The sequence below is a fragment of the Stenella coeruleoalba genome, assembly GCF_951394435.1.
Source record: "Stenella coeruleoalba genome assembly, chromosome: 7".
Lineage (NCBI taxonomy): Eukaryota > Metazoa > Chordata > Mammalia > Artiodactyla > Delphinidae > Stenella > Stenella coeruleoalba.
Genome location: NC_137153.1, coordinates 10,941,101 through 10,960,344, shown reverse-complemented (window position 1 = coordinate 10,960,344; position 19,244 = coordinate 10,941,101). Strand labels below are relative to the sequence as shown.

Sequence of the window (19,244 nt, the reverse complement as noted above, 5' to 3'; positions counted from 1 at the left end):
GCCGAGCATCTAGTATCCATTTCTACAATTCGTCTCATTTCACGAAGGCTGTAGATGGAATCAACCAATGTGCAACCCTTTGGGATTTCCTTTTTTCATTCAGCACAACACCCCTGAGATCCACCCTGGTTCTCTCATGGGTCACAGGTCATCCGCTTTATGGCTAAAAGAAGCAGTTCAAGGTCTGGATGGACCCGTTTCTTGGACCATTCACCAGTTTTAGGAGAATCTGGGTTGTGTCCAGTTTGGGGCTATTACAAATTCGGTTGCTATTGTATTGAGGTACAAACTTTTGTGTTAACTCTCATTGTACTTTTAAGATTAATTTCCCTGAAAACTCAAGTTAAACATTCTTCTCGTTTGTTTACAGGCAACTTAGGTTTTCTCTTCTCCGAAATGTCTTTCGACCATGGCTCTTTCTAGTTATTTATCTTTCTCATTTTGACTCGTGGGAATTCTTTATAGATTCTGAATACTAATCTTTTGTCCATAATATATGTTATCAATATCTCCCCGTCTCCAGTTTGCCTTTTCCCTCTCAGGTGTCCTTAGATGAACATAAATTTTTAATCTTAATGTGGCCAAACTTATCGCTGTCACCCTTTTGTTTGTGCTTTTGTGTTCTGTTTAAGAAGTTATTCCTTACCCCGGGATCACAAAGAGAACCAGCACGGTCTCCTAAAGTTGTAGGGTTTTGCCTTTCACATTTAAATCCTTCATCCTCCTGGAGTTGGGTTAGTGTGAGAGATTTAGGCAGGGGTCCAATGGCGGTGTTTGAACACGAATGCCCAGTTGTCCTAAGACCATTTATTGAAAAGTCTGTTCTTTCCCCAGTGATCTGAAAAGCCACCTCTTTTGTGTATTGTGTCTATATATTCTCGAGTCTGTTTCTGGGTTCTCTCTACTCAGTAGCAGAAAACGAGCAAGTTCCGCTTGCGGGGAGTGGGGGAGATGGGGCAGGTTTATCCCTGGGACCCATGTGCCTTTTCAGGTCCTAGCCTGTGCCGGTGGTCAGTGTCTCTTTTGAGAAGCCCTGCCCTTCGAGGGCCTGGGCTTTGTCTGGTCTTTGATCCCTCAGGGGGCTCCGGAAGGTCCGCAAATGCCAGCTTCGCGGGATCCACCCCCCGCTCGGGCACCTGGCCACTCATTAGTCGGCCTTCTTGCCAGTTTAAGTTCTTATCAATTTTTTCCCTTCTTTACTGGGTGTTTTCACGGGGGCGTCACTCGGAGTATCTCGTGCGGCCAGGAAGGGAAACACAGGGGATTCACATCTCAGCCAAACTGGCAGCTCAGCTGACTCCAGGAGAACTGGAGTTGGGGCAAACGGGCTTCCAGCCCTTCTTCACTGCTTTGTGGCGCCCACTTCGGGTAGTTCGAAAGCCTCCAAACTCATCTCCCAGCTCGAATCTCTCACCAGCGCAACCCACGTCCCCCATGACTGCCAGAGTCACCCCTTCGGAGCAGATCCCTGACCAGGACACAGCGCCCTCCTCCACCCTGTCCTCCCTCGTGGCTGTTTGGCTCGAAAGGGTCTCGTCCGCCGCCTCTGAAAGCAGGGCCGAGGCCCCCAGCCCCGCCCTGGAACTCAGACTGCCCCGCCCCCGCACCACGTGCCCACTCTGAGCCGCGCCACGTGCCCACTCTGAGCCCCGCCCTGTGCACGTGTCACGTGCCACGGCAAGCAGGACTTTGCAGCTGTGATTGGAGGAACAAGCCTTTAATTAGGGAGAGTCTCCGGCATTATCAGGTGGGCCTTAATTACGCACATGCGCCTTTAAGAGCGGAGGACGTCCTTGAGCTGGAGGCGAGAGCAGAGAGGGAGAGCCGCGAAGTGTGAGAAGGGCGGGCCTGGAAGGTGAGGCCCAGGGCCCGAGGAGAGCGGGCAACCCCGGAGGCTGGGAGTGACCCTCGGCTGACAGCAGCGGCCGGGAAGCAGGGACCTCGGTCACAGGGACACCCGGACCTGAATTCTGCCCACGAAGGAGCCTGGAAGCAGGTCTCCTCAGAGCTCCCAGCAGAGCCCTGCCCGCCCCGCCTTGATTTTGGCCTTGGGAGACCCGGAGCTGAAAACCAGGCAAGGCCCCCAGACTTCCCACCTGAAAAACGGAGGTAAGAAATTTGCGTTGTTTATTTCAATAAAGCGTGTGGTGATTTGTGAGAATGGCAGTGGGAATGAATACATGCACCTCTGAGCGGGAAGGGCGCTGCGTCCCGTGCGTTCACATCACCTGTCTCAGGTACGGCTACCCAGCCTCTCCCAGCCTTTGTTCTGTTTTTCATTGGAAAGGAGTGTAGATGGCCGAGTGGCTTCCCTCACAGGCTTTCTGGGGTGATGCAGTATGATAAGTTCCACAAAATGCCCGCCTGTGCTAATGAACAGAGGTCCCCTCTTCGCACGTACCGCCCTCTCCCGTGGTCATACCTTCCTCTGGCCTCTGATGCTCTAACCTCTTCACACCGACCTGCTGCCTGTTCTCCAAGGCCCAGGTGGGCTGTCGCCTCTCACACACAAAGCAGGGATCCCCCTTCTACAAGTAAAGCCCTTCTCCTAAGAATTCGTGCAGTTTGCCATCTTTACTCCTACATCAGAACAAGATTACAGCGCAGGCCTCTTCTTTCCGTGGAATCTCAGGAAATAGCAGAAAGGAGATGCAGGACTTTTAAAAGCTCCCACCACCTCTCCTTTGTTTCATCATGGGGTTCAGGGAGCAGGTGTCAGGTGCCTCAGAGCAAGGCCTCTACCAGGTCTCTGAATCCCACCCACTGCCCCTCCGGACCAACTGTATATCAGGACTGTGAAGTGAGATGGACTGAACTGTGTTCCCCCAAATCCAAATGTTGAAGCCCTAACCTCCAGGACCTCAGAATGTGCCTGTATTTGAAGATAGGGCCTTTGAAGTGGTGATTAACTAAAATGGGGCCATTAGGTGGGCCCTGATCCAACCCGTGTCCTTATAAAAAAAAAAAAGGGAAATTTGGAGACACAGAGAGATATGAGGGGTGGGAGCACCGAGGAAGGACCATGTCCTCACAGTGAGAGGGCAGCCATGGCCTCGGGAGGAACCAAACCTGCCGACACCTGGATCTTGGACTTGTAGCCTCCAGAACTGTGAGAGATAAAATTCTGTTGTTTAAGCCGCCCAGCCTGTGTTACGGCAGCCTTAGCAAACACATACAGGAAGAATAAAACCATGAGGAGACGCCTGATAGTAGTTGATTGTTCAGTAATCCACAAGGTGTACCTGGCTGTGTTCAGAGTTGACTTCAAGTTTAAAATTTTACTTTTTTGATTATAACAGTATATTATGAAAACAGATCTTCAAGGGCCACCGTAACATAATTTTAGGGCAATGCTCCGGGATAAAACAAGAATCAGCATAACCAGGGAGTGTTGGAATCTACGTCTCTTTACGGAAGTAACGACTATTGAATTCTGGTCCAAGGTGCAAGGGAGAGGACCAGCTTAAGGCCAGGTTATTCCATGATTGTCTAAGAAATCTCTGTCAGAACCAGATCACTGATCATTCAGTGATTCTCCTGTGACTGGCCATGTCTCGGAGGAGGCAGTGACTGCTCCTGTGTGAAAGACTCTGTTCTTCCAATAATGAAAGTTGCTGAGTAGCTGCTCTCTACCTATGCAGCTGGTGGGTCAAGAGCTCCCACCTGGTACCGGCCTCTGCCACGATGACAGTCATGCTTGCCGGTTCCATCCCAATTGCAGGCATTGCTGCCAGACATACGTTGATCATGCCTTGTTCATAGCTTGTGTATTTTTACACAGCTGTGATTAAACTGACAGAAATGTGTAAAGGCAGGAGGGAGAAAAAGAAGGAGCAGGGGCTCCACGTGGGACCACAGCTACGCTGTGGTTGTTTCGTCACAGGCACCGTGTTACTGAACTTGGGTTCAGCTGCTCTTGGCTCAAGAATCCAGTACTGAGAGTTCCTTGGGTAAAAGGAAAGGTAGTTGTGTTGAGGAAGCCGGCAGTCGTGGGGAGAGGGTGGACTCGTCCCAAAGAACCAACTCCCCCTTGCCGATCAAGAGCAAGAGCTCTTAAACAGGAGTTTCAGGGGTGCACATGCGGGGTGAGGGCTACGTGCAGAGCAGTACAGTCAGCTCTGACAGTCATCTTGAAATTGGTCATCGGTGGTCTGATCAGTATCATCTTGATTGTTTTAAGTACAGTTAATCTTCAGTTCCAGGGTCGGTGGGTTTGTTCCCATTTCCTTGAGGCCAGTTCTTGGACTTGTGTAAGATGGAGCATCTTATATCATGGCTACATTCTGGTCATCATGTAGTTAACTTCTTCCACCTGTTGGGGATTTCAGTATCTGCAAAACAGCTCAAAGAATAGGCTCAGACTAGTATCTTTAGTCCTTGAAGAGGAACTAAAGGTCCTTGACTTCGTTTAATGGCTAAACTATTATTATATGGTCTGTTTGACTCTTTTCCCTTGCTTTTTCATTTTCTCAATTCTCTGACTAAATTTGTTCTTTGGCTAAAGTTTTTCTACTGACAAGAGGCAGGTGAGGACATGGGGTGGGGGGAGGGGTCTGTCCCAGGAAGGCCCCATAGGGTTCTGCTCAGTTTCAACCTCACTGTCCTTTTATTTTTTTCCAGTTATGTGGTTCCTGATCATGTGGGCCTTCTATATCTGTATTGGTTTTTTTAATTGAAGTATAGTTCCTGGACAATATTGTGTAAGTTACAGGTGTACAATATAGTGATTTACAATTTTTAAAGGTTATACTCCATTTATAGTTATTATAAAATATTGGCTGTATTCCCTGTGCTGTACAACATATCTTGGTGCTCATTTATTTTATACTTAATAGTTTGTACACCTCTCCTATCTTTTCCCTCCCCCATCCCATCCCCCACCCCACTGGTGACCACTGGTTTGTTCTGTGTGTCTTACCTCCCTGTCCTTTCCAAAACACTGTGGTACAGCCTCACATACATCCTGTGAGTAGCATCTTCTTTCTCTGTATCTTCCCACATCGCTAGCATCAAAGCATTTGCCTGAAATATGCAGTTTTTAAATTACACTTAGATCATTATTTTGAATGTATCCACGTACTGTTTACCTCCTTGGAGAGATTACAAGCTCCTGGGCACAGGAACTGGGATCTCTTCTTGGTACCAGCACAGTGCCTGGTACCAGGGAGGCAGGTAATAACTATTTAGTTAACAAATGAAACCCAGTTCCCAAGAAAAATACCACCAGAGCCTTAGGGAAGGAATGCCTTAATAAATCACCTTCCATCCCACTTATCTGTCTCCGAATTCTTTTAGACTCTAAATATTTGAGCGTTCTAAAATGCATGGTTTTAGCAGAATCTAATCAGTCTCTTTGGGGCTTTATCAGGGCAAAATCTGGCCACAGCCAATGCGTGTCCACCTCCCCCCACCCCTGCCATCACCTTTTCTCTCCTTTATGCCCCTTCCTCCGCCTGCAAGCCCTTCCCCTCGTGTCCCTTTCCAGAGTCTCTGCTTCCTTCTTTGGCAAAGCTTAGCCCAAGGCTTGTGTTTCACACCGGTCTTGCCCTCTTTAAATCCCGTTGCATTATTGGCATCTAATTCCCGTGGTGTGGGTTCGTGTCACACCCACCCACGGGCCACGCAGCGTGACTGTGTGTCTTCGGCGGCCCCTGACCCATGTGCCTGCTCACCTCTGTGTCCTGGGAGAGGGAGACATGCTCACTCTCTGCCACCCGCCTTCTCGCTTCTTCCTGGGAGGCAGAGATGCCCCAGCACTTGGTCTCACGGCAGAACATCGTGGGACGCACGTTTGCTTTGGGGAGGATGACTTAAAAGTCACTTACTTATTCAGCCACTGTTTATCGAGAACACGTTGAACTAGATTTACAGACACTGCTTCACAGACACTGCTTGGGTCCCTGGAGACGTGGCCGTGAAGTGGCATGGGGCGCCATCGCAGAGGGGGTGACAAGGACATCGACACACACATGAGAGCGTTTTAGATGAAAGAACGCTAAGGATGAGACAGAACAGAGTAGTGGGGCTACAGTGGGAAGGTGGCTTATTCAGTTTAAGGTGTCCGGAAAGGGCCCTCCAAGGAGGTAACAGTTTAGCCTAAAGACAGGGTTCAAGACAGGGAACCTGTTATGCAGAAAGCTGGAGATGAGGCCGGAGAGAGTGGGGGGTAGGTGGGGGGTGGTCAGGAGTGGGTGCAGGAAGCGGGGGAAGTGGAGAGCTGCCAGGCCCTGGGGGCCCCAGGGGTGGCTTGGCCTGGAGGTGGGCGTTTTATTCCAGACGCAGTGGGAGCCACTGGGGGATCGTGCTCAGGAGAGGAGGTGGACTGATGGGCATTTGGGCTTCGGTGCCGGATGGTGGTGCTGAGGCAGGGATGCAGCAGGACCGTCGCTAGGACCGTGTCGCAGTGGCCCCTGCAGGAGGCAGGGGAGGGCTGGACTAAGGTCGTAGCCGTGAAAACAGCGGGAAGTGTGCAGCTTCCGAGGAGATTTTGGCGGTAAAAGCAACAGGACTCGCTGCTGGGTCAGACATTGTGGGTGGGAGGGAGGAAAAGGGAGGAATTTAGTGACTCATCGATTTTTGGCCCTAGCAACTGGTGCTGTTAACTGAGATGGGAAAGACGCAGGCTTAGAATGGGGGCTGGGTGCAGACCCCAGTCTTCAGCAGGTTAAGGTAACTCCTAGACATTCAGTCAAGCCCAGGAAGAAGGGTCACTTAAGGCCCCAGGACTCGGCTTGGGACCGGCCTTCACTCCTTTCCTTTTGCGTGGCTCCCTGAGCTGGCCGATCGGTGTCTCCCTGACGCGTGGAACGTTTCTGTGCCGTATCGCTATGCAGAGGTGGAGCGTGTGGGATTTCAGCTTTCAGGGTCATGGGGAAGTGAAAGCTCCACACTGGCCTCTGGCCTAAGCCCCATGCTTCTTCTTAGGAAGGTGGGCATCACATAATAAGGAATAGTGCTTCGATGAGGACCAAAAGAAGATGAGCCCAGGGTCCAGGTTTTCACCCTCCTGCCTCGGCTGTTTACCGTATAGTTTATTCTTTGTTTTGCACCCCTACCTGAATGTAACACACTATACAGAGAAGCTGGGAGATAGCCACTGGTCACACGATTCTCTCCTGAGGCTTGTCTTAATATTTTCTTGCTCTCTGAGCTAAGGACCCTGGCAGCTGCCGGTACTAAACTATTTCTGTGATTAGAATCTCTGAAGTTACCTGAATCCTTTGTACACATTGCTAGGAAACGTTTCCATTGGGTGAAACTATTCACGTTGGGGGGGGGAATGGGTGGTATCACGCTTAGATCAGGCTCTAAACGTTTTTGCAAAAGTAAATAAATACACTCTTTCTTATTTATCGTTCCTGTGTGTGTGAATAGCTCCCATGAGAACCTCATAAGAGGAGGCATCCTCTGTCTAATTACCATCAAATAATATCCAGTTCCTAACGTCATCCTCGAAAAGAGCTGATACTACTTTCGTATAAAGATTGCACTGGCATGGCACAGGGATATTGGCTCGGTGCTTTGTGACAGCCTGGAGGGGTGGGATGGGGAGGGTGGGAGGGAGGGAGACGCAACAGGGAAGGCATATGGGAACATATGTTTATGTATGACTGATTCACTTTGTTATAAAGCAGAAACTAACACACCATTGTAAAGCAATTATACCCCAATAAAGATGTTAAAAAAAAAAAAAAAAAAGATTGCACTGTATTCATTAACATACATCACAGCTAAACGCCAGCAGGAAACAAGGTATTAGAGCACGTGTATTCTGGAACTATTTGCCGAATAACCTTAAAGGAGCTTTATGGTTTATAAAAGGACCTAGCAGTTAATCTAGGTTGTGGAAAATGGGCAGAAGCATAATTGTACTTGTGAGCTATCCTGACAGCCCTTTGTAAGGACGTCAACCACTAAGTCACTGAGGCTGTGGACAGAGACTGGAAAAGTCAAAAAAAAAAAAAAGGGCTTCCCTGGTAGCGCAGTGGTTGAGAGTCCGCCTGCCGGAGCAGGGGACACGGGTTCGTGCCCCGGTCCGGGAGGGTCCCGCATGCCGCGGAGCGGCTGGGCCCGTGAGCCATGGCCGCTGAGCCTGCGCGTCCGGAGCCTGTGCTCCGCGATGGGAGAGGCCACAGCAGTGAGAGGCCCGCGTATCGAAAAAAGAAAGAAAAGTCAGACCAAGCCCGTGCAGTGGTTTCCCGGCCGTTGATGGGCATTACGTGTTGGCCCACAGTCTCACAGGCCCTATACGTGTGTATCCCTAAGTACGCAGCCCATCGCCATTTTGAATACCCACTCCAAGCAAAAGACCGTATTTAAAACACGTTGAAATTCTCTTCCTTTGTCTTTCCCTAGGCTCTAGGAGCTAAGGCCATATTTGAGGCAAAGCTACCAAATGATTTAATGCGATATTACCCAGAAAAAAAAATTAAACAAGGATCCCCATGTCCCTGTCATGGGAAATGGATCAAGAGGGAAGTCTTCCCCGAAGGAGATCCAGTCCTCCCTTGGCAAGAAGATTCCTGATCTTGTCCTCACATCAGAGGCTGTGCCTCAACTCTGCACTGGAGCTCAAGACACTGGAGATTTTTCTATTTAAAGCCCAGAGGGAAATCGAGTTGGCATGAATCCCTCCAGGAATAAGAAGCTGTCTTTCTGCTCAGTCCATCTTATCCAGGCCCCTTCCTGAGATCCCTCATAACACAAGGCAGCCCTTGTCTTAGGGCCGCTGGGCTGATACTCCAACCTGGTCCCCAGAGGCCCCACAAAGACCTGAGGGCTTTGCAAGCCTGGTCTCAGCAGCTTAACATCAAACCAGCGTGGTTTTGAACTGACTCTCCCCCTTCATGGGGATTTTTCTCCTTTCTCTGTTATCAGTCACTGGTCCAAGTGTTTTATTACTTACGGTGCGTTATTTCTCACTGAACAGGGCGTTTTCCCCTCAGTATTTAGATTACGGAGGACTTCACTCAACAGTGTCCAAGTTTAAGGTCACTGAAATGCTTCTCTCTGCAACTAACTTAATTTTTTAAAGAGAGAATTTCTTAGATCTCGTGCAACTTTCAAACTAAAGCCTGATTCAATGAAAGGAAGAGAGCTCAGAGCTTCCCCATGTTTGTGGTTTTAACGTTTACAACTCTGCTGAGCAGCATGGAAGGGTGGGTGTAACACAGAAAGCCAGCCTCGTGGCCCCTATTTCTCTCGGGCAGGAGGCTGTTTCAGGCGCTGTGTCTTCCACTCTCTTCTTTTCCACTATCTCAACTAAAAGTAACCCCTCGCAAGCCGGCCTCATCTTCAGGTGTTGCACAGTGTTGTCTTAGTGGGGTTTGTGTAGAAGGGTAATGATGCCTCGGCCATCAACAGTGCTTCACGGCTGTTCATCATAACCCAGAATTTGCCGGTGATGATTTGCCACTCCAGACATAGGGACTTTCTATTTCCATCAAGAAAAAGAGTTTTTGAAAGTTCGCCCCTGACTTTGATGAAGCAGAGGTCTAAATGCCATCATAACAGAAATGCAGGCCGCATTTTTTAAAGCTACCCCAAGGGAAATAAAACAAACACACAGCAGCCACTATAAAAAATCTCTGAGCGTTTAGGCTATAAATATTAATAGTATCTTCAACTTGCGAAAGCAGTTTACGGTTACAAAGAGGTTTCTCATTTATTCCCCACAACACCCAGGCGATAAAGGAAAAAAAGCTATTATTTTTTTTTTTTTCTATTTTCCAAATGGCACAAGGTCAGAGCCCCAAGGTCATAGGGCTGGTGAGTGGCCTGAGCTTGAAGCTGGGTCCAGCACATTCTCACCATATTGTCAATAATGTGCTCTTCTTCAAACACGAGGCCAAGGTCTTTGTGTTGCTTTTTCCAGTAATTGTGACGGGCAGACGTGCCATAAACCGTCTGTAGCCCAGTCAGCTTACGTCTAGGGATGCACATTGCTTAAAAGGCCAGTCCCAGCTGGGGGCTCCGGCTATCAATGTGGACTAGACTGTTTAATTTATTTGGCCTTTGTGAAGATCAAGATTGTGATTACGCTGGCGCCATGCTTTACCCGGAATATGTTTTCCAATGGCTAAAAGAAGAGCTGTACAGGTATATAATATCCACACTCCTGCTATGACGCAGATTTTTAACAGAAACAAAAATATGAGCTGTGACCAGAATGGAGACACATGGCACTTCACAGATCACAGTAATTGTTGAACATTTGTGATGTTCTGGTGAGACTTGGGCCCTCGTGGCACTACACTCTCTTGTCACCAACCACAGTAGCCAAAGAAGTATTTGACAGCCACTCTGCCCATCTGAATAATCCACAGGGGAGGATGCAGTCATTGGAGCTGCTCTTCAAAGGATGGTGATTCATGGAGTTGGGATGAGCTGTGCTCACCCAGATGACGAGGCAGGAATCACGTCCTGACGGTGCTTCTACCGTCTTGCTGTGCGTTTGCATTCAGCAGACGGGACAAGCAGTTACTGTCTGCACTGCATTTAACCTTCCCCTGTGGGATGTGGGGTCTACGTCATTTGGGTTTTCTTCTCCCACACTAGGGCTGTCCATGAGGAGGAAATCTGTGGGTCCAAATGATATCCTTGATGCTCAGGTGTTCCTGGGTCCACCCTGCACACTTCCAAAGCTCGTGACGGAGGTTCTAGTTCACAAGATGCCTGGAAAAGGAGACGGGAAGATTACTGGACATACCCCTGAATCTGGAACGCAGGCAGATTTCTCCCGTCTATTTTGATAACGACTCAATTTTTATAGTAGTGAGGATGGTAGGACCCAAGGTAGGGTGGGGTGGGGGGAGGGATGTTTCCACAGGGAGAGAAAGTTTAGTTTTAGAAGACCTTGTCAAAATATATTCCTCTGAACTGGGCATGGGCTTCACACTTTCCCTCCCATGATGCTGGTGGACATCAGGAGGCCGGTCAGTGTTTCCACAGCCCCACAGGTGAGGGTGTCCCTTCACTGTTTCCCCTAGAGCTCACAGAGCAAGGTGAGAGATTCCAGGGGTGGACACGCAGTTCCATCTTCTTGACAGCGCTGTAGTGGGAAGAAGAGAAGAGAGAATTGTGGAGGACGGGAGCATGTGGGGAAACGCTGAAAGAGTCGGGAGTGTTCTGAAGCAACTCAAAACCAAGGTCACACCTCCTGGTTCTGAATGTGGAAACAGGGATGAAACCATCACACCACAGCTGTCATCTTTCTCTCTTTTCCTTTTTTTTTTTTTTTGATTGGAGTATAGTTGCTTTACAATGTTGTGTTAGTTTCTGCTGTATAACCAAGTGAATCAGCTCTATGTAGACATATATCCCCTCCCTCTGGGACCTCCCTCCCATCCCCCCACCATCCACCCATCTAGGTCATCCCAGAGCACCGAGCTGAGCCCCTTGTGCTTTATAGCAGGTTCCCACTAGCTGTTTTACACATGGTAGTGTGTATATGTCAATCCTAGTCTCCCAGTTTTTCCCGCCCTCCCCTTCCCCCTCTGCGTCCACACGTCCGATCTCTACGTCTGCGTCTCTATTCCTGCACTGCAGATATGTTCATCTGTGTCATTTTTCTAGGTTCCACATACATGCATTAATTGATGACACTTGTTTTTTCCTTTCTGGCTTACGTCCTTCTGTGCTGATGCACTGAGCTGTCACTGTGTCCCTGCACAGCACTGTGGCTGAATCACTTCACTTCACCTGCACAAGATGCCTGCTAGGTGCCAGTGTATCCTCGCTTTCCCAAAGAGGGAAGTGTGTATAAGGAGGCTGAGGAACTCACCCAGGGGATTCTCTAGAAGGTTCAACAGACCAGTCTCCGTCCTGTACCTTCATGATTCTGGGTCTGCACGGCCCCCAGAGGATGTTTTGTGTGAGACCCTCCTGCTCTGTGGGGCTCCTGTAATTTGCCCAAAAGACGGAGGCAGCTCCCCAGGTCTCAGCTCTTCTCAGGGACTCTGATGAAGGGCAGCCGGTGTCACAGAAAGAGGCCAAACTAAGGGTCAAAATCTTCTTTTCCATCACAGACACTTGCAAGACACAGGAGCCTGAGCTCATCTTTTGGCCTCAGATACAAACTGGGGATAGGTTTTCTCTTGCAACCTCAGGTGATTGTTGGAAAACGGGAAGGAGAGAATATCGTGTATGTGACCAAATCTGAACACTGTGAAGTACTAGCAAATGTACTGTTAGCGTGAGAATAGGCGTGGGCTTGGGGGGCTTAATCTACCTGGATCATCTTCCCCGTGACCCCTGTTGGGTGGCTGGTTTCTAGGTGTTTCAAGAGGTTTACAGGAAAGGTTGAGCAGGGAGCAAGCACACTTAGGTCGCTAGTGTACCCAACTCACTCATCCTCCTTCCTGTCCCTAATCTCTCCGGAATGAAATGGATTGAACATAGAAGTGCTGGCTGTGACAGCTTCCCACTTACCTCTCTGCTGATTTCTTTATCTGCCAAATAAGTGTGATCTGTGCTGTCTAGTACATGGCGCTGGCCAGAAGCTGCTGCTTCATCCTTCGGAGTGTCAGGCATTTAGGCATTTCAAGCAGTTGCACTGAAGAAAAAAGTATATGCATTAGCTTCTATTCCATTTTTAAATGCTGACACAAACATCTCCCGGGCATTAATAAACTGAAAAAAAAACACACAAAAACATCTCCTAGGACTCCAAGACCAAAAGTCAAAGTTTAAAGTTTTGCAAGACCGTTTTATCAGGTTTTTTCTCTGACAATCCGCCAAGACTTGAGAATGTCTAACTCCCCCTTGTCCCGCCCTCCTTTCTCTCTCTCCCTCATTCCTTCTGCCTCTTTTATTTTCTTTCTTTGTCTTTTTCTTTATGTTTTTTCTTTCTTCCTCCCTCCCTCCCTCCTTCCTTCTCTCTCTCTATTTTTTCATCTTAAAGCGCACTAGGTGTATTTATCTATTGCCCCTGCATCCAGAGTTGTCAAAAATTATTCTAGGTGCGATAACCCCACATTAGGAAGAATCTGGAAAACTGGAGAAAATGACAGCAAGGGGGGCCACCTGTACCTCCACTGCTCCTGCCCAGTGGCCATCAGCACTCCCATCTAGCGCCCCCGAAGGTTTCTTACATAAATACTGGTTTCATTTTTACTATATTGGTATAATTATACTACATATGCAAATGTACTCCTTTTGTAGGAATACCATTTCTTTTCTTTTTTTTTGGCTGCGTTGGGTCTTCGTTGCGGTGCGCGGGCTTCTCATTGCAGTGGCTTCTCGTTGTGGAGCACGGGCTCTAGGTTCACAGGCTTCAGTAGTTGTGGCACGTGGGCTCAGTAGTTGTGGCTCGTGGCTCAGTAGTTGCGGCTCGCGGGCTCTAGAGCACAGGCTCAGTAGTTGTGGCACACAGGCCTTAGTTGCTCTGCAGCATGTGGGATCTTCCGAGACCAGGGTTCGAACCCGTGTCCCCTGCACTGGCAGGCAGATTCTTAACCACTGCGCCACCAAGGAAGTCCCAAGAATAACATGTCTATTTTTCACATTGACCAATATAAAATTAGTGCTTTAAATAGAGCACTTTTTCTTTTTTGGCTGCGCTGCGCGGCATGGGGGATCTTAGTTCCCCGACCAGGGATCGAACTCGCACCCCCTTCAGTGGAAGAGCAGAGTCTTAACCAGTGGACCGCCAGGGAAGCCCTAGAGCACTTATTTTTCACTCATTCTTTCTAAAAGCAGCCCTGCTGGGTGGGGGAGGAAAGAGGAAGCAGTGTCCCCTTTAAAGTGACATTAAGCCAGATGAGCTTGGTCAGAGAGTCTAAGGATGCCACGCCCTCAGATGAGCTTCTGCTGGGCCCAAGAAAGAAAGAGGAAAGTCTTAGGGAACTTGGGAGTGGTCAAGAGAAAGCCCACCCAGCTGCAAGAAAACACGAGGTGGGTCATAGACGAGGTAATGTTTATTCAGATTTCCGCCGGGTTAGTCTCAGCCCACAACTTTCTAACGCACACGTGGCCTACAATTCAATTTTAAGAATCGTTACATCTTTCCATGGATTTAACTTCCAGTCGAAAAGAGGGTAGTCCACTTCCCTGCCCCAAAGCACTTAAATAATTAAAGTTCTTTGGGTTGCAAATAACAGAACCCACTTCTGCTTAGCTTAAGGGGAAAAAAACAAACAAACCCAAGTGGGAGTTCTTGGGAAGATGCAGTAGCCCACGGAACCCTAGAAGTTCAAGTCCACACCCCTCCTCTTAGAAAGCTGGCTCCACACGGCTCAGCCCTGAAAGCCCCCAGACTCCAGGCCACTCGGGCGCAAGCTTCAGATTTCCAGGTGAGAAATGAAGACAGTTCGCTTGGGGCCAAGCCTGTAGCTTCTGCCAGCCGGCTTAGGGCAGAAGCACGTGGGGCCACCAGGGATGCTGGACGGTCCCCAGGGTGAGCCCAAGGGATCAATGACTCTCCTTTCGGGGAAAGCACTCCGTCTTATCTTGAGCAGCACATTTTATTCTGGGAGCTTTTTACTAGACCTTTCTGGGAGGCTACCTATAAACGTGTTGGTAGGGGGATGGGTCCTGCTTTAATAGTACTGGGTGCAGATGCTGTTGGGGAAGAGGTTCGCGGAAGACCCCCGAGTTCCAGAGGGAGAAGCCCCTCCTGTCACTCAGACTCGAATGCCAGCTGCCTCGCATTTGGCCTGTCAACAGCCATCCTTTCCCAAAGGCCACTGTAGTGAGAGCAGCATCAGCTTCTAGATAGTGCGGGGCTTGGCCAGCTGACAGCGTGAGGATGTCGGCTGCATCCTCAACGGTGCAGAGCTGAGGTTCGGCAGGCCTTGCCCCACAGAGTTCAAAGGCCCCCCATCAGTGCCATCTTCCCCAGGCATGTCCGCCCTCCAGACCCTGTCGGGTGGCTGCCCTGGGCTCCGACTACCGTGAAGTGGTCTTTGAATCTGATGCCCCCCAGTTATTGCCATGAAGACACATCAGTGCTAGGTCTCACCCATCTGTTTTCTGCTACTTTCAAACATGTGTCGTTGTGATCAAGAAAATCATTCAAGATATCATAACAGCTGTATATAAGTATATATATTTCCTCAGTCAACAGACAATTCAAGTAATTGTTGCAGGTGGGGTTTCCCCCAAGTGTTTGCTGTTGGTGTGAAATAACAGGGAAAAGGAGGAGGGTCAGCAAAGGCCACAGCACCAGCTGGACAAGGGGACAGAGACCCACGCTGGGCCGTGGCGGAGGGTTCCCTTAGCAGCCCCCCGGCTCTGGCTTTAGTGAGGGGTCGTTTGAAGCCAACTCCAGAATTATTCTTTGTGTTCATTTCACCTTGTGACATATGACATTATGTCACATGAAAGCTATGTTCAAATTCGTGGTTTATTAAATATATATACATATATATTTACATAGGTAGTTTAACTTTATTAATTAAAATTCATTAGTATCTTAATAAATTTAATAAAGTTAAACTCACAGGGGAAAAAAAGAGTGACCCATGCTCAAAAAAGTCAGGAATTCCTTTAGTCTGTCCCATTCCTGCGACAAACATCACCTCAGTGGTCCTTGTCATTTGCATAAGTTTTCTCTCTTTTCATTCTCTGTTGTCTCCCTTTGTTTCTCTGGTAGGAAGTGCTCAGTTGATACTTGTTTCTGGGAGTTTAGACCTCCCTGGGGCAAAATGAGATTGTTAGCGGGAACCACTGCAGAAATGGTTCTGCCTTCCCAGGCTCTGCCGGGCCCTGCTTTGGGACCCGTGCCTCCGAGCTGCTCTGCGCCAGCCACGCCCTGCTTACCATCCCACCGGACCCACTGGGAAACCTGGCTTCCTCCCCCGTCTCCCAAGAGGAACTTAATTCTTCCAGTCTAGGACTAATAAAACAGTGCTTCTCCAAATCCAGCTGCGGGACACATTTAAACCAGTAACTCATCTCTGTTTATAAAAAGTTCATCTGTAAGGAGATGTAGAGAACAAACGTATGGACACCAAAGGAGGAAAGCGGGAGGGGGCGGCGGTGGTGGTGGGATGAACTGGGAGATGGGGATTGACATATATACACTGATCTATATAAAATAGGTAACTAATAAGAACCTGCTGTATTAAAAAAAAAATAAAATGAAATTCAAAAAAATTTTTTTAACCTGTAAGGAAAGAAAAATCTAATAAGCCAAGACCTTCTGCTAACCACTTAACTTCAGATTTACCCAGACGCAAAGGAGATCATTAAATCTCCAATGAATTAGAGGTTCACCTGGTCTAAGGCACAGTGTTTAGCTCTGCAGGTCAATTTCAGCTTCGCCTTGCCTTCTGCTGAGTGGGTGGTTTTCCTTGTAGTGAATGATGCTGACTTGAACTTTGATTTTGCCGCGTCATATTTTTTTCTAGCACATCTCCTGATGGCCAGGTCCTGATGGCCAGGTTCACATTTTACTTAAGTGCCCCAGTTGCTGAACCAAAAAGCTGGTACAGTTCTAAAAAAAATTTTTTTTTCCCAAATAAATGACTATGCAGAGTGATATTTACTTGGCACTGTGTGGAGCCTGGGGGGCAGGAGCAAGAGCCTGAGGCCAAGGTGGGAGCTTTGCCAACCGAGATACCAGCACCTCGACTGTGCTGTCCCGCAGCACGGGGATGTCAGGATTACATTTCAGGGACGGCTCCAGGCTCCAGCAGCTGCAGGAGCACCTCGCTTCCTGTTTCCTAACTCCCGGCCTCGCTGTTAACTCCCTCATTTTCTTTTGTGCTCCAAGAGAGAGGCTGTAGCCTGGTGTGGGCATGGTGATCACCGGGCCAAAGTGGGACTGTGGGACAGACCGGTGGAGCTGTAGGTTCTGATTCCAGACAGTGAGTTCACTTCCCTTTCTTCTTCCCTTGCCATCACCCTGCACTGTCTGCAACCTCTCTGTCTCTTTCCTCCATCCTCAACTCCATCCCTGCCTCCACCCCTACCTCTGTTCCCATCCCTGCCCCCTCCTAATGCAGTTCACACCAACAGGACTGCAGGACCTCAGGCTCCTTGGACCTCGAGAATGAGAATCGGAGTGAATAGCTAAGAGAGCCTTGAAGTACCACTCAGGGCAGGCAGATCTCTGTATGCAGCACCACCATTTCCCACCAAAGAGAAGACAGAACAAATTCAAGAACATTCAGAAGGAAAATTAAGGGATTTTTGCTTTTTTTTTTTTTTTCCCCTTGGGTTGTGAATAGTGTCTTTAAATCACAACCTTCTTAGAGGCCTGATAGTTTAGGTCTAAACGTCTTGCCTGTCCATTTGAAATATTAAGTCACCACACCAAAGGCAATATAGTTAGGACACATTGCGATAAATAATAACGATGGTAACAATTAAGTTTCCCTGTATGTTCTTAGTACACGTAGTGTGTACTGTACAGGGTCCTCCCTGACCCTCTAGCACATCTGCTGTTTCTCCTGCTGCCTGGAGAGCAGACAAACGCTCTCCATCCTGTAACAAGGTTATGGGTATTGGGGGAGGGGATGAGAGATGGGGAGAAGCATACAGGGAAAAAGAAAGGGGCTGAGAAGCAGAGAGCTGTGTGCGTGCAAACATAAGCTGAGCTTCAGGAGGAAGAGCGAGACCACCTAGCCAGGTTCCCCCAACACCCTCTCTGGGGTGCCCCGGCGGACATACAGCTCCAAATGGTCTTGAATCGTGTCACTTCAGGGGTTCCCAGATTGTCCTCGTTCATCCAGAAAGGAAGAAAAGCCGACCAAAGAGTGAGAGAGGTCAGTGAGTGTCCTTCCAAGGAAGCTGAAAGAATACACTTCCATCCTGGCCTTCTTAACAGCGGGCTCAGGCAGGGCAGGTGGCGAGGACCTGACCAGAGTCACGGTGGGAGGCTGAGGGGGGGCACATGACAACGGGGGTCCTCCAGACAGCACCTTGGTAACCAGTACGCCCTGCGGTTGCGTTTGTACCAAGTGTGAGCTTCAGGATCCAGATGCATGCTTTTAGTTCAAACTTCGGCACATCCTCAGCTTAGGAACCTGAGCAGTACATGATAGGAGGCATTTCTTTCCCCCATGGTTACTTTCTAGTCAGGGAACAGACTGACTGTTGGGTCATGACAGCTGTCCTCTACATTCCTACGCCATTTGCATTAAATACACCCAAGCAGGAAGAAGTGCATCTTTGCATTTGCTGTTAAGTGTAATCAGAGACTCTCTTTCTGACCTTTCTGATTGCTGTCATCAGCACAGTGATTACCTTAGAGGCTGTAATCAATCACACGTGTGTGAAGTATAGACACGCGGGGGGTCAGAAGTAGGAGGGCAAGAAGTGCCTGCGAACACTTTACAGAAGCTGTAATGAACGTTGAAAATTAACTGATTTCTATAAGGGAACAACTTCGTAGACAATATCCTTCGCTCGATGGGTTCTGCAAAGAAGAAGTGTTAGAAAGTAAAAAGCCGTACCCACGACCTTGATGCTTGAAGTTCCACCATTAGAAATAATCTACATTATGTGGACTGAAGACTCATCTCCAGTCAAATTATAAATACCTTTGGATGAGGATGTGCCTGGAACCCTGGATTCAGTTACTGTGGAAGTAGCTCTGTGTGCATTTCTACCGGAAAACAGAGATGCTATGTTGCAATGTGGTTTTCTTCCTTTCTCTTCCTCATTTTCTTACATATGGCATTTCCCCCTTCAACCAGAAGATTCCATCTGCCTGCGGGAGAAGTAGAATTGTTACTGTGGAAATGCAAAGAGAAAGAAAGCTTTGGGCTTCCAGAATAGAATTTTGAAACCCACAGAAACACCATGGTCTTGAAAGCCGAACCGCAGGAGAGAGAAAAGGAATGTCAGCCTGGAGCACTTCCTTTACATCTCACAAATAAAGCTTGACGACTGACCATCAATTCACTCTAAGCCATTGGCAGGAAGCGCTTAGGGTGTGCTAAAGAAAGTTCCAGCTGGCAGGAAAAGTTTGCACTTCTGTCTTGTTTTATGATTGTGAGTTTATGAGGTAGGAGAGGCCTGAGGATGAATGACATGGCGTGCCGAGCACTGAGTACAGCTCCAGCAGGTGATAGGGACACTCACATGTTGGTAATAGACATTATTGCACCCACCATGTTACCGGCCACCCGTCCATCACCTTTCTTCCTGTCTGCTGCCCTCCTGCCGGGCTGTACATGGATTGAGGCCCGGATGCTGTTTTAGTTGTCATTGCATCCTCAGCTTCTGTCACAGAGCTTGATGCTTGAACACCTGCTGAGTGAATGAGCTTCTCGGCTTCTCGTAACAAAGAAGGAGGG

General features: G+C 48.6%; 1 long non-coding RNA gene across 2 annotated transcripts in view; it reads left to right on the top strand.

Moving 5' to 3' along the window:
* Positions 1–1,684: 1,684 nt before the first annotated feature.
* The window catches only part of LOC307189641, a 91,901-nt gene continuing 74,341 nt past the window's right edge, over positions 1,685–19,244 (top strand). For both annotated transcript variants that reach the window (XR_013829259.1, XR_013829260.1), the window contains exon 1: positions 1,685–2,109. This is a non-coding gene — a long non-coding RNA (uncharacterized lncRNA). The remainder of the gene's footprint in view (positions 2,110–19,244) is intronic.